Below are 13,938 nucleotides of genomic sequence, written 5' to 3' on the forward strand. Positions count from 1 at the left end.
TTCTTTGGCAAATTGTAACCTCTTCTGCACATGCCTTTTTTTTAACAGAGGGACTTTGCGGGGGATTCTTGAAAATAGATTAGCTTCACACAGACGTCTTCTAACTGTCACAGTACTTACAGGTAACTCCAGACTGTCTTTGATCATCCTGGAGGTGATCATTGGCTGAGCCTTTGCCATTCTGGTTATTCTTCTATCCATTTTGATGGTTGTCTTCCGTTTTCTTCCACGTCTCTCTGGTTTTGCTCTCCATTTTAAGGCATTGGAGATCATTTTAGCTGAACAGCCTATCATTTTTTGCACCTCTTTATAGGTTTTCCCCTCTCTAATCAACTTTTTAATCAAAGTACGCTGTTCTTCTGAACAATGTCTTGAACGACCCATTTTCCTCAGCTTTCAAATGCATGTTCAACAAGTGTTGGCTTCATCCTTAAATAGGGGCCACCTGATTCACACCTGTTTCTTCACAAAATTGATGACCTCAGTGATTGAATGCCACACTGCTATTTTTTTGAACACACCCCTTTCAACTAATTCAACTAATTGCCCAATTGCACAGCCTTAAGAGCGTGCATATCACGAATGCTGGGTCTCATTTGTTTTCTGAGAATCTACTGAACCTACTGGTAACTTGTTTGCCACGTAGCAATAAAAAAATATACGAAAAACCTTGATTATTCTGGTTAGTCACATTGTACTGCTATTATTTTGAACAATACTGTATTTGTAAAATGAATAAATAAATAAATAAATAAATAAATAATAATAATAATAATAATAAAATAAATAAATAAATAAATGTTATATAAAATACATACATTATATTTTATACTTCTAACTGGTTCTGGCTAAATTACAAGTCCATAACCCAAAGTAATGCTTTCTCTAATGGAAAAGTCTATCCCCTGTTGTCCACTAAAATCAAATTCGTTTAGAACTGTTTTGGATGGTTTTCACTCAAATATCCATTGATGAGCAAGTAATTTGATGCTACATTTCTCCAAATCTGTTCTGATGAAGAAACTAACTCATCTTTGCATACAGTGTGCATGGCAAATTTCTTGATCAGCATAGCATGCATGTATTGTATGTCTGCAGCCAGAAGTTTTCTAACCTCATGTTCTGTGTATTTTGAGCCCTAACGCTTAACACATGTACGCTAAGAAGATTTATCTTTATCCAGTGTCTGCACTATTTCTCTAAAGAAATTATGAGCGATGAATAGGTCCTTATTTGTTGTCTTTGTTGTTGTTTTGTCACCCTTTTTAACTTTGAAACAACAGACAGTTTCGCCACCTTGTGAACAAACTATTGGGCTACACGCATACAGATTTTCAACTACAATCAATCAATCAATAAATTCGATAGAGGACTTGTATGACAAAAATTCAGTCCCATGCACTGTATAAGTAACTTGGGCTTGAAATGGTTGCTTGACATCATACTTAACAGGTGGATGAAATTCAGCTATTTGTATATGCTAAACATTGCATCTTTGGGCTTTGCTGGGCCATTGTTTATTCAAGTCAAAAGAGACATTTTAAGTTGGCTATAGGAAAACTATTACATGCAAGTACCAGCACACCTTCCTTCTAGAAGTCACATGATTGCTGGTGTAGGGTATCATTCATGTCACATGATCAATATTTTTGTGGCTAATAATTTCAATACTGCTGTACTTAATATCTTGATAATGGGAAAAACAATAATTGTAAAGATTGATGTAATTATCTCAAATCAGTCTTTGTCTTTTGTAGTTAATCTGTTGAGGAGAAGCAAAACAGATGTAGTTTAACAGATGAATTCTGGGTAATGGAGTTTCCTGGTCATACACACTTTCTTCTGTAATTCTGTTGTAGATGTTTACAGTGGTGAAGGAGGATGAGCTGATGTGTGCACAGTAAGGAAGGCTCTGACTTGCTTCTTTGAATTATTTACCCAAAAAAGTAAGAAACATTGGATAGTTTCCTGTTTTGATTCAAAGCATTAGTGAAAGCAAAAGAAAAAGGTTTTATATTGCATATTGACATGTATGTCAAGTGTCACTGTAGTTCATTCCTGATTAAAATCCTCTTTGTAATTGGGTGTTTGCAATAAAAGGATCTATATATATATATATATATATATATATATATATATATATATATATATATATATATATATATATATATATATATATATATTTTTTTTTTTTTTTTTTTTTTTTTTCTCTGTGGTATAGTGTAACGTCTAAAGTATACTGTGCCATTTTTGATTTTTTCATTGGATATTAATGCTGCAGTTAACAAAAATCCTATGTAAATTTTTACTTAAACAGAGGTGTTTTAAATAGACCTTAGGTTTACATTATGCTGTCATTGGTCTGTTTCTGATAAACTGGCAGGATGGTCAAATTAATAAACCAAACGTTGGTATTGACTTGTTTAAAGGGGGGTTGAAATGCTATTCATGCATACTGAGTTTTTTACACTGTTAAAGAGTTGGATTCCCATGCTAAACATGGACAAAGTTTCAAAAATTAAGTTGTACGTTTGAAGGAGTATTTTTGTTCCCAAAATACTCCGTCCGGTTTGTCACAAGTTTCGGAAAGTTTTTTTCGAGTATGGCTCTGTGTGACGTTAGATGGAGCGGAATTTCCTCATATGGGTCCTAAGGCACTTCTGCCGGAAGAGCGTGCGCTCCTGTATAGCAGAGCACTGAGAGCACAACAGACTTCACTGATCAGAGCGAGAGCGTCGCGAAAAGTCACAAAAGGAGTGTGTTTTTGGTTGCCAGGGCAAGACAACCCTGCACAGATTACCAAAAAAAAAAAAAAAAAAACAGCATTAAGGGACCAGTGGATGGGGTTTATTTTTACAGAGCATCAACGGAGTTGTGCAAGTGTTTGTTCCCTGCATTTCGAAGATGCTTGTTCACAAGGCCCAGTTTGACGCCGGATTTGCGTATCGTTTATTTCTTAAGGATGATGCAATCCCAACGAAAAAGGGTCACGATCATGTGTTGGAACCGCAGGCGGTGAGTAAAACTGCTTCAAATATCTCTGCTTCCTTGTTAGTGCGTCCGCCTCCCATGCCGAGACCCGGGTTCGAGCCCCGCTCGGAGCGAGTCGTTGCTGCTGCTGCTTTCGTTCAGTTTTAGCCTCTGGATCTGATTCTGGATCATAAATAAACGGCTGAATCTGACTGTTAGCCATGGTTTGTTTTGGATGATGGGTTTTCCCTCACGGTAATGTCACAGCTTCCACATGCTCTCAACGCAAAAGCCTATTCGCGCTCGTGATTCTTTAGCTCCGCCCACACGTCACGCCTCCAGCCGGTCGTGTTTTTCCGGGAAAAATCAGTACAGACTATCTTTCTCTTATGAATATAATAAAACTAAAGACTTTTTGGATTTATGAAGGATGCAGTACTACTCTATATGTACTTGATATGATTCTTTGGGTTCTTTATGAAAAGTCTATAACATACTTTGGATAAAATGTCAATGGTAGTGTTAAAAAAACACTCTTAGAATCAGCTGTTTTCAGCATGCAGTTCTATAGGATCTACAGGCTATTTTATTAAGGATGACGTCTTGTCGCCATTTTTGTCGCTATTTCCTGAATATTATGAAATTCAAGATGGCTGCCACGATGACATAATATGCTAATTAGATGAGTATACTTACACCCCACATAAACTTTCGGTCATGCACAACATTTTTCTAATTTACAGTAGATCTCTATTGTTAAGCCCTTTCAAGACACAAGCTTTGGAAATCTTGATGTCAAATTTTTTTTCTTTTTAACAAAAAAAAAAAAAAAAACCTGGTGCCTAAATGGGTTAATCTAAGATGTTCTTGTCTTCCCCTGCACCAGAGTAGACACAATGGAGGACAGCTCACAGCTCACTTAGGGGTCTAAAGACGGACTTGTCAATCAACTATCGTGAGAGTGGCCTGTGCAGAACTACAGGAATCTCAGAATAGCTTGATATAAGAAAGGGCATTTTAAAATAATGATAAAAAAAATAAAAAATAAATAACTCTGAGGGAATTTTTATCATTATGTTTAGATCTGTGTTCCAACACACAGTTATGTTCAAACAACAACAAAAGTTCATTTTATATTCAATGACCCCTTTAACTGGTACTAAGTGGTACACATATGCTACCGATGAAACCAGTTACTAAAAACACTGGGGACAAGATGTACCATTAGTCATAGACTACTAATAGTGTGCTATTTAGCTATTGATTGTATTGTGATATATCAGATATGATCTTAACTATTACTCAGTCCCTCAATTAAAACTCAATTAAAACGGTATATGTATAAAACAGCTCTGATCATATAACAGTTTTAAGCAGAATCAGTATGCCCTTAACTATAGAGTTGTGCATATATATATATTTTTTTTACATATAAAATATGTGAAGTACAGAAAAAAGTGATAAACAAGAATTATGATCCAATTCAGCTGTAAAGCAATCCTGTAGATAACAGTGAGCCATCATCCAGCTCAGTTCAGCTCTCAATCATTGGTGTCAGTACAGTCAATTTAATAGTATTGCTGAATTTTAAGAGTTCCAAACTAAGCAAGTCAGAGATGACAGTGACAAGGAACCTAAACTCCATCAGTAACAGAAATGGAGAAAAAAAAAACCTGTCTAGGGGGCAGTTCTCTCTGGCCAAACAAACCAACATGGTATGGTTTAGGATACATCATATGGTGAATGAGTCAAAGCATTACCGCAGGGCATGTTGTAAGGTCCACCCAATTGGCCCAATGACAGAATCCAATGGCATGGGCAAAGGTGCAATGTGTGCAGGTCTTTTACTCGCACTTCTACAAAGTTCACTTAATTAATCAGGATTTAGTTTCAAATGTTGTCTAGCTCTGTGTTTAATCTGACTCCACTTTCAAGTAATCATTAAATGTAGATCTGTATTTCTAATTAAATACTCATCACAAATATTGATTATGTATTAATTTAGATATTTGATTTTTCTGGACATCCTACTTCTTTAATTATTCATTCATTAGGGACCTAGTATCATTTAGAGCCTTGCATGGGCGGCACAGGTATCACGATCACAAACTGTCCAGTTCTGAGTTTAGTCAAAGGATGCGGAGTGATCAAATACCTTTAAACCGGTTGGCACATGCTCACTCATACAATAAGTTTAATTTCCATAGGCAGCTACAGCTTGCTCAGCCAGTTATAGATAGAAATAAAAAAGATCCCACATGATGTGCCACATGCTCTATTCACTGGGCCTTCAGTTTGACCTATCCTGGATGCAGATTTGTGGTAATACCAAACTCCACTTAATATACTAATCATAATGATTTCAGAAGAGTGCAGAATAAATCAAATATTACATTTTATTTGTCAGGTAAAAAATATATAATGCTATTCACATAATTAATCAATGAGAATCCAATTCAGAATTAATTCAGCACAAATCCAGATAAATACATAACATCAACTGCTCAAAGCTGAATCTAAGAATGAGTGATGCATACTTGACAGCAGAGAAACACATAGCAGCATAAGAGATTTGAATGCAGAGCTTCAGAGACTTGCACACACTGTTTGGGTTTTTTCTGGTGACAGAATCCCAAAGTACTGTTTTGCCATTTCGCTTATATATCCAGAACCAAGAGATATTGTAATCAGTTGTAAAAACATAAAATAACCTGTGGTCAGGTTACAATAGAATCACTAATAACTCGGGCACTGCCAATAATAATGATAATAATACAAACTACATGTAAGTTCCTATGTAAAAAGGGTTATTAGTATAATGTAAGAACTAGATGTTGTTGGTTGACATAATCCACACTAGGTTACAACCACAAAAAAACTCCAAAGAGTTAAAAAAAAAAAGTAAACTACTGTTGTTCCCATCAGCCATGGGTTCTCAAACACCACCCATGATTGCACAAATCATTCTTGACATCACTTCTTTTCAGGTGTTTTTTTTTTTTTTTTTTTTTTTTTTTGAGAATATTTGTTGCAGCCCCACTTCTGCATGATTGTTAAAGACTCTGCTCACAGGATGTTGGTTCACCACATGTCAGATCGAGAGGCTGGTCTCATGTGGCTAAAAAAGAAAAATTGTCTTTCCACCTTAAACGGTTTAAAAACTGTTTGATATAACAACTTCAGTCAGGTTTATTTTTGGTTTCAAACTGAAGAACCCTGTGATAGATTTTTCATTTATTTTATGTGGAAATGTGATTAAACTACAATGAAGAGAGAAATGAAAAGGCATTTCCTTCTATATGTTGTTGATGTGCACACATTAAGGTTCCTCTGGTTCAAACTAAAATTGACTGTCTTATCGTTTTAAAGCTAGAAATGTTTGTTGAGGTATTTCTTGTGTGCTCTGCTGGAGTTATGATCGGGCGGCATTGATGCACAGGCTTCAAGGGGGTGAGGCCCAGGGGCCTATATTGGAAAGGGGTCCCACTGGCTGCAGGGAAATTATATTTTTTTGAATAATTATTTATATGGGAGTTTGCAGCAGCGACAATAACATTCTGTAAAAAAAACTCACACATTCATTTTAGCAATGCCCTGGTCATACCCAGCAGGCACACAACGTCATATGACGTTAATATTAGATTAGATTTAGGTCGCGACGTCAGGTAACCAAAATTCAATGTCAAGCCAACGTCTAATGACAACGTTAAATTGACGTCCAAGACCAACATCATCTGACGATGATATTAGGTTGTTTTTAGGTTGTGTTATAAAATAACCAAAATCCACCGTCTAGCCAACGTCTCAAGCCAACGTCACATTGACATCGAATACTGATATTTAGTCGTCAGGTATGGCAACCAAAATCCAACGTTACCTAGACGTCATAATGGCAACGTCCAAACAACGTCAAATTAAAACATCATTTGACGTTGATCTGTAGTTAGTTTTAGGTTGTGGCATTAACTAACCTAAACCCAATGTCGAGCCAACGTCTCAAGCCAACGTCACATTGACATCAAATACTGATATTAAGTCGTCAGGTATGGCAACCAAAATCCAACGTTTTCTAGACGTCCTAATGGCAACGTCCAAACAACGTCAAATTAAAACATCATTTGACGTTGATCTGTAGTTAGTTTTGGTTGTGGCATTAACTAACCAAAATCCAACGTCGAGCCAACGTCTCAAGCCAATGTCACACTGACATCAAAAACTGATGTTTAGTCGTCAGGTATGGCAACCATAATCCAACGTTTTCTAGACGTCATAATGGCAACGTCCAAACAACGTCAAATTAAAACATCATTTGACGTTGATCTGTAGTTAGTTTTAGGTTGTGGCATTAACTAACCAAAATCCAACGTCGAGCCAACGTCTCAAGCCAATGTCACACTGACATCAAATACTGATCTTAAGTCGTCAGGTATGGCAACCAAAATCCAATGTTTTCTAGACGTCATAACGGCAACGTCGAAACAACGTCAAATTAAAACATCATTTGACGTTGATCTGTAGTTATTTTTAGGTTGTGGCATTAACTAACCAAAATCCAACGTCGAGCCAACGTCTCAAGCCAACGTCACACTGACATCAAATACTGATATTAAGATGTCAGGTATGGCAACCAAAATCCAACGTTATCTAGACGTCATAATGGCAACGTCCAAACAACGTCAAATTAAAACATCATTTGACGTTGATTTGTAGTTAGTTTTAGGTTGTGGCATTAACTAACCAAAATCCAACGTCGAGCCAATGTCTCAAGCCAATGTCACACTGACATCAAATACTGATCTTAAGTCATCAGGTATGGCAACCAAAATCCAACGTTTTCTAGACGTCATAACGGCAACGTCGAAACAACGTCAAATTAAAACATCATTTGACGTTGATCTGTAGTTAGTTTTAGGTTGTGGCATTAACTAACCAAAATCCAACGTCGAGCCAACGTCTTAAGCCAATGTCACATTGACATCAAAAACTGATGTTTAGTCGTCAGGTATGGCAACCAAAATCCAACGTTTTCTAGCAGTCATAATGGCAACGTCCAAACAACGTCAAATTAAAACATCATTTGACGTTGATCTGTAGTTAGTTTTAGGTTGTGGCATTAACCAACCAAAATCCAACGTTTTTTAGACGTCATAATGGCAACATCCAAACAACGTCAAATTAAAACATCATTTGACGTTGATCTGTAGTTAGTTTTAGGTTGTGGCATTAACTAACCAAAATCCAACGTCGAGCCAACGTCTTAAGCCAATGTCACATTGACATCAAAAACTGATGTTTAGTCGTCAGGTATGGCAACCAAAATCCAACGTTTTCTAGCAGTCATAATGGCAACGTCCAAACAACGTCAAATTAAAACATCATTTGACGTTGATCTGTAGTTAGTTTTAGATTGTGGCATTAATTAACCAAAATCCAACGTCTAGCCAACGTCTTAAGCCAATGTCACACTGACATCAAATACTGATTTTAAGTCGTCAGGTATGGCAACCAAAATCCAACGTTTTCTAGACGTCATAATGGCAACGTCCAAACAACGTCAAGTTAAAACATCATTTGACGTGGGTCTGTAGTTAGTTGTAGGTTGTGACATTAACTAACCAAAATCCAACGTCGAGCCAACGTCTCAAGCCAATGTCACACTGACATCAAAAACTGATGTTTAGTCGTCAGGTATGGCAACCAAAATCCAATGTTTTCTAGACGTCATAATGGCAACGTCCAAACAACGTCAAATTAAAACATCATTTGACGTTGATCTGTAGTTAGTTTTAGGTTGTGGCATTAACTAACCAAAATCCAACGTCTAGCCAACGTCCTAAGCCAATGTCACACTGACATCAAATACTGATTTTAAGTCGTCAGGTATGGCAACCAAAATCCAACGTTTTCTAGACGTCATAATGGCAACGTCCAAACAACGTCAAGTTAAAACATCATTTGACGTGGATCTGTAGTTAGTTGTAGGTTGTGACATTAACTAACCAAAATCCAACGTCGAGCCAACGTCTCAAGCCAACGTCACACTGACATCAAATACTGATATTAAGTCGTCAGGTATGGCAACCACAATCCAAAATTTTCTAGACGTCATAATTGCAACATCCAAACAACGTCAAATTAAAACATCATTTGACGTTGATCTGTAGTTAGTTTTAGGTTGTGGCATTAACTAACCAAAATCCAACATCAAGACAATGTCTCAATCCAACGTCAGATTGACATCAAATACTGATATTTAGTCGTCAGGTATGGCAACCAAAATCCAACGTCTACAAAGCATCATAATGGCAACGTCCAAACAACTTAAAATTAAAACATCCTTTGACTTTGATCTTTAGTTTGTTTTTAGGTTGTGTTGTGATATTAACTAACCTAAACCCAACGTCAAGCCAACGTCTCAGGCCAACGTCACATTGACATCAAATACTGATATTTAGTCGTCAGGTATGGCAACCATAATCCAACGTTTTCTAGACGTCATAATGGCAACGTCCACACAACGTCCAATTAAAACATCATTTGATGTTGATCTGTAGTTAGTTTTAGGTTGTGGCATTAACTAACCAAAATCCAACGTCGAGCCAATGTCTCAAGCCAATGTCACATTGACATCAAAAACTGATAATAAGTTGTCAGGTATGGTAACCAAAATCCAAAGTTTTCTAGACGTCATAATGGCAACGTCCAAACAACGTCAAATTAAAACATCATTTGACGTTGATCTGTAGTTAGTTTTAAGTTGTGGCACTAACCAACCAAAATCCAGCGTCAAGACAACGTCTCAAGCCAACGTCAGATTGACATCAAATACTGGTATTTAGTCGCCAGGTATGGCAACCAAAAGTCATAATGTTAATGTCCAAACAACGTCAAATTCTAACGTCATTTGACTTTGATCGTTAGTTTGTTTTTAGGTTGTGACATTAACTAACCAAAATCCAACGTCGAGCCAACGTCTCAAGCCAACGTCAGACTGACATCAAATACTGATATTAAGTCGTCATGTATGGCAACCAAAATCCAACGTTTTCTAGACGTCATAATGGCAACATCCAAACAACGTCAAATTAAAACATCATTTGACGTTGATCTGTAGTTAGTTTTAGGTTGTGGCATTAACTAACTAAAATCCAACGTTGAGCCAACGTCTCAAGCCAACGTCACACTGACATCAAATACTGATATTAAGTCGTCAGGTATGGCAACCAAAATCCAACATTTTCTAGACGTCATAATGGCAACGTCCAAACAACGTAAAATTAAAACATAATTTGACGTTGATCTGTAGTTAGTTTTAAGGTTGTGACATTAACTTACCAAAATCCACCGTCGAGCCAACATCTCAAGCCAATGTCACATTGACATCAAAAACTGATGTTTAGTCGTCAGGTATGGCAACCAAAATCCAACGTTTTCTAGGAGTCATAATGGCAACGTCCAAACAACGTCAAATTAAAACATCATTTGACGTGGATCTGTAGTTAGTTTTAGGTTGTGGCATTAACTAACCAAAATGCAACGTCGAGCCAATGTCTCAAGCCAACGTCACACTGACATCAAATACTGATATTAGGTCGTCATGTATGGCTACCAAAATCCAACATTTTCTAGACGTCATAATGGCAACGTCCAAACAACGTCAAATTAAAAAATCATTTGACGTTGATCTGTAGTTAGTTTTAGGTTGTGGCATTAACTAACCAAAATCCAACATCAAGACAATGTCTCAAGCCAACGTCAGATTGACATCAAATACTGATATTTAGTCGTCAGGTATGGCAACCAAAATCCAACGTCTACAAAGCATCACAATGGTAACGTCCAAACACGTAAAATTAAAACATCGTTTGACTTTGATCTTTAGTTTGTTTTTAGGTTGTGTTGTGATATTAACTAACCTAAACCCAACGTCAAGCCAACGTCTCAGGCCAACGTCACATTGACATCAAATACTGATATTTAGTCGTCAGGTATGGCAACCATAATCCAACGTTTTCTAGACGTCATAATGGCAACCTCCACACAACGTCCAATTAAAACATCATTTGATGTTGATCTGTAGTTAGTTTTAGGTTGTGGCACTAAATAACCAAAGTCCAACGTCTAGCCAATGTCTCAAGCCAACGTCACATTGACATCAAAAACTGATAATAAGTTGTCAGGTATGGCAACCAAAATCCAACGTCTTCAAGACATCATAATGTTAACGTCCAAACAACATTAAACTTTGATCTTTAGTTTGTTTTTAGGTTGTGACATTAACTAACCTAAACCCAACATTGAGCCAACGTCTCAGGCCAACGTCACATTGACATCAAATACTGATATTAAGTCGGCAGGTATGGCAACCAAAAGTCATAATGTTAAAGTCCAAACAACGTCAAATTATAACGTCATTTGACTTTGATCTTTAGTTCGTTTTTAGGTTGTGACATTAACTAACCTAAACCCAACATCGAGCCAACGTCTCAAGCCAATGTCCCCAACATCGAGCCAACGTCTCAGGCCAACGTCACATTGACATCAAATACTGATATTAAGTCGTCAGGTATGGCAACCATAATCCAATTTTTTCTAGACGTCATTATGACAACGTCCCAACAACGTCAAATTAAAACATGATTTAACGTTGATCTGTAGTTAGTTTTAGGTTGTGGCATTAACTAACCAAAATCCACCGTCGTGCCAACGTCTCAAGCCAACGTCACATTGACATCAAAAACTGATGTTTAGTCGTCAGGTATGGCAACCATAATCCAACGTTTTCTAGACGTCATAATGGCAACGTCCACACAACGTCAAATTAAAACATCATTTGATGTTGATCTGTAGTTAGTTTTATGTTGTGGCAGTAACCAACCAAAATCCAGCGTCAAGACAACGTCTCAAGCCAACGTCAGATTGACATCAAATACTGATATTTAGTCGCCAGGTATGGCAACCAAAAGTCATAATGTTAATGTCCAAACAACGTCAAATTCTAACATCATTTGACGTTAATCTGTAGTTAGTTTTAGGTTGTGGCATTAACTAACCAAAATCCAACGTCGAGCCAACGTCTCAAGCCAATGTCACACTGACATCAAAAACTGATGTTTAGTCGTCAGGTATGGCAAACATAATCCAACGTTTTCTAGACGTCATAATGGCAACGTCCACACAACGTCAAATTAAAACATCATTTGATGTTGATCTGTAGTTAGTTTTATGTTGTGGCATTAACTAACCAAAATCCAACGTCGAGCCAACGTCTTAAGCCAACGTCACACTGACATCAAATACTGATATTTAGTCGTCTGATATGGCAACCAAAATCCAAGCTCTTCTAGACGTCATTATGGCAATGTCCACACAACGTCAAATTAAAACATAATTTGATGTTGATATGTAGTTAGTTTTAGGTTGTGGCATTAACTAACCAAAATCCAACGTCTAGCCAATGTCTCAAGCCAACGTCACATTGACATCAAAGACTGATGTTTAGTCGTCAGGTATGGTAACCATAATCCAATGTCTTCTAGACGTCATAATGGTAATGTCCACACAACGTCAAATTAAAACATCATTTGATGTTGATCTGTAGTTAGTTTTAGTTTGTGGCATTAACTAACCAAAATCCAACATCAAGACAGCGTCTCAAGCCAACGTCACATTGACATCAAATACTGATATTAAGTCGTCAGGTATGGCAACCATAATCCAATGTTTTCTAGACGTCAAAATGGCAACGTCCACACAACTTCAAATTAAAACATCATTTGATGTTTATCTGTAGTTAGTTTTAGGTTGTGGCATTAGCAAATCAAAATCCAACGTCGAGTCAACCTCTTAAACCAACGTCAGATTGACATCAAATACTGATATTTAGTCATCAGGTATGGCAACCATAATCCAGTGTTTTCAAGGCGTCATAATGGTAACATCCAAACAACGTCAAATTATAACATCAATTTATTTTATTTTTTTTAATTGTTATTTAATATAGTGGTTTCACTTTATTGTTATGGTTCCTTTTGAAATTTATGTTGTTGCGTTGTTGCACCTACAGTCGTGGCCAAAAATATCAGCACCCTTGGTAAATATGATCAAAGAAGGGTGTGAAAATTCATCTGCTTTAATCGTTTTGCACTTTTATATAAAAAAATCACAAAAATGTATCCTTTCATTGGATAATAAGAATTTAAAACAGGGGGAAATATCATTATGAAATAAATGTTTTTTTTTCTAATACACATTGGCCACAATTAATGGCACCCTTTTATTCAGTACTTTTTGAAACCTCCATTTGCCAGATTAACAGGTCTATTTATTTTTTCTATAATGCCTGATGAGGTTAGAGAACACCTGACAAGAGATCAGAGACCATTCTTTCATCCAGAATCACTCCAGACCCTTTAGATTCCCAGCTCCATGTTGGTGCTTCTTCAGTTCACTCCTCTCATGTTCTGTAAGGTTCAGGTCAGAGGACTGGAATGGCTATAGCAGAAGCTTGGTTTTGAGCTCAGTGACCCATTTCTGTGTTGTTTTCGAGGTTTGTGTTTGGATTATTGTATGGTTGAAAGATCAAAACATGGACCATTATAAGATTTCTAACAGTCACTTACTGATTTTTTATCTGTTGGTATTTGATAGAATCCATGATGCCATGTTTCTAAACAAGATGTCTAGGGCCTCCAGCAGAAATATAGGCCCAGAAAAAAACAAATACAGCAGTATATTTCATTGTGCACATGGGTTACTTTTTTCTCTCTGTGTTCACCTAACCCATCTTGAGTGTTTGCTGCTAAAAAAAAATCATTTTTTTGGTTTCATCTGATCATAGAAGCCATTCACATTTAAAGTTCCAGTCTTGGCTGATAACTGAATTATGCTTTAGTTTGTTTTTGAATGAGCTAGGATACTTTTTCTTGTAACCCTCCCAAACAACATGTGTTGATGTAGGTTCTGTTT

General features: G+C 36.8%; 1 long non-coding RNA gene across 1 annotated transcript; it reads left to right on the forward strand.

The window, feature by feature from the left end:
* Positions 1-7,530: 7,530 nt before the first annotated feature.
* LOC127944395 (uncharacterized) lies at positions 7,531-9,557 on the forward strand. Its single transcript, XR_008150348.1, has 3 exons — positions 7,531-7,683; positions 9,139-9,234; positions 9,433-9,557. It is a non-coding gene; the product is annotated as an uncharacterized LOC127944395 (long non-coding RNA).
* Positions 9,558-13,938: the final 4,381 nt, after the last annotated feature.

Source organism: Carassius gibelio, chromosome A23 (assembly GCF_023724105.1).
Source record: "Carassius gibelio isolate Cgi1373 ecotype wild population from Czech Republic chromosome A23, carGib1.2-hapl.c, whole genome shotgun sequence".
Taxonomy (NCBI): domain Eukaryota; kingdom Metazoa; phylum Chordata; class Actinopteri; order Cypriniformes; family Cyprinidae; genus Carassius; species Carassius gibelio.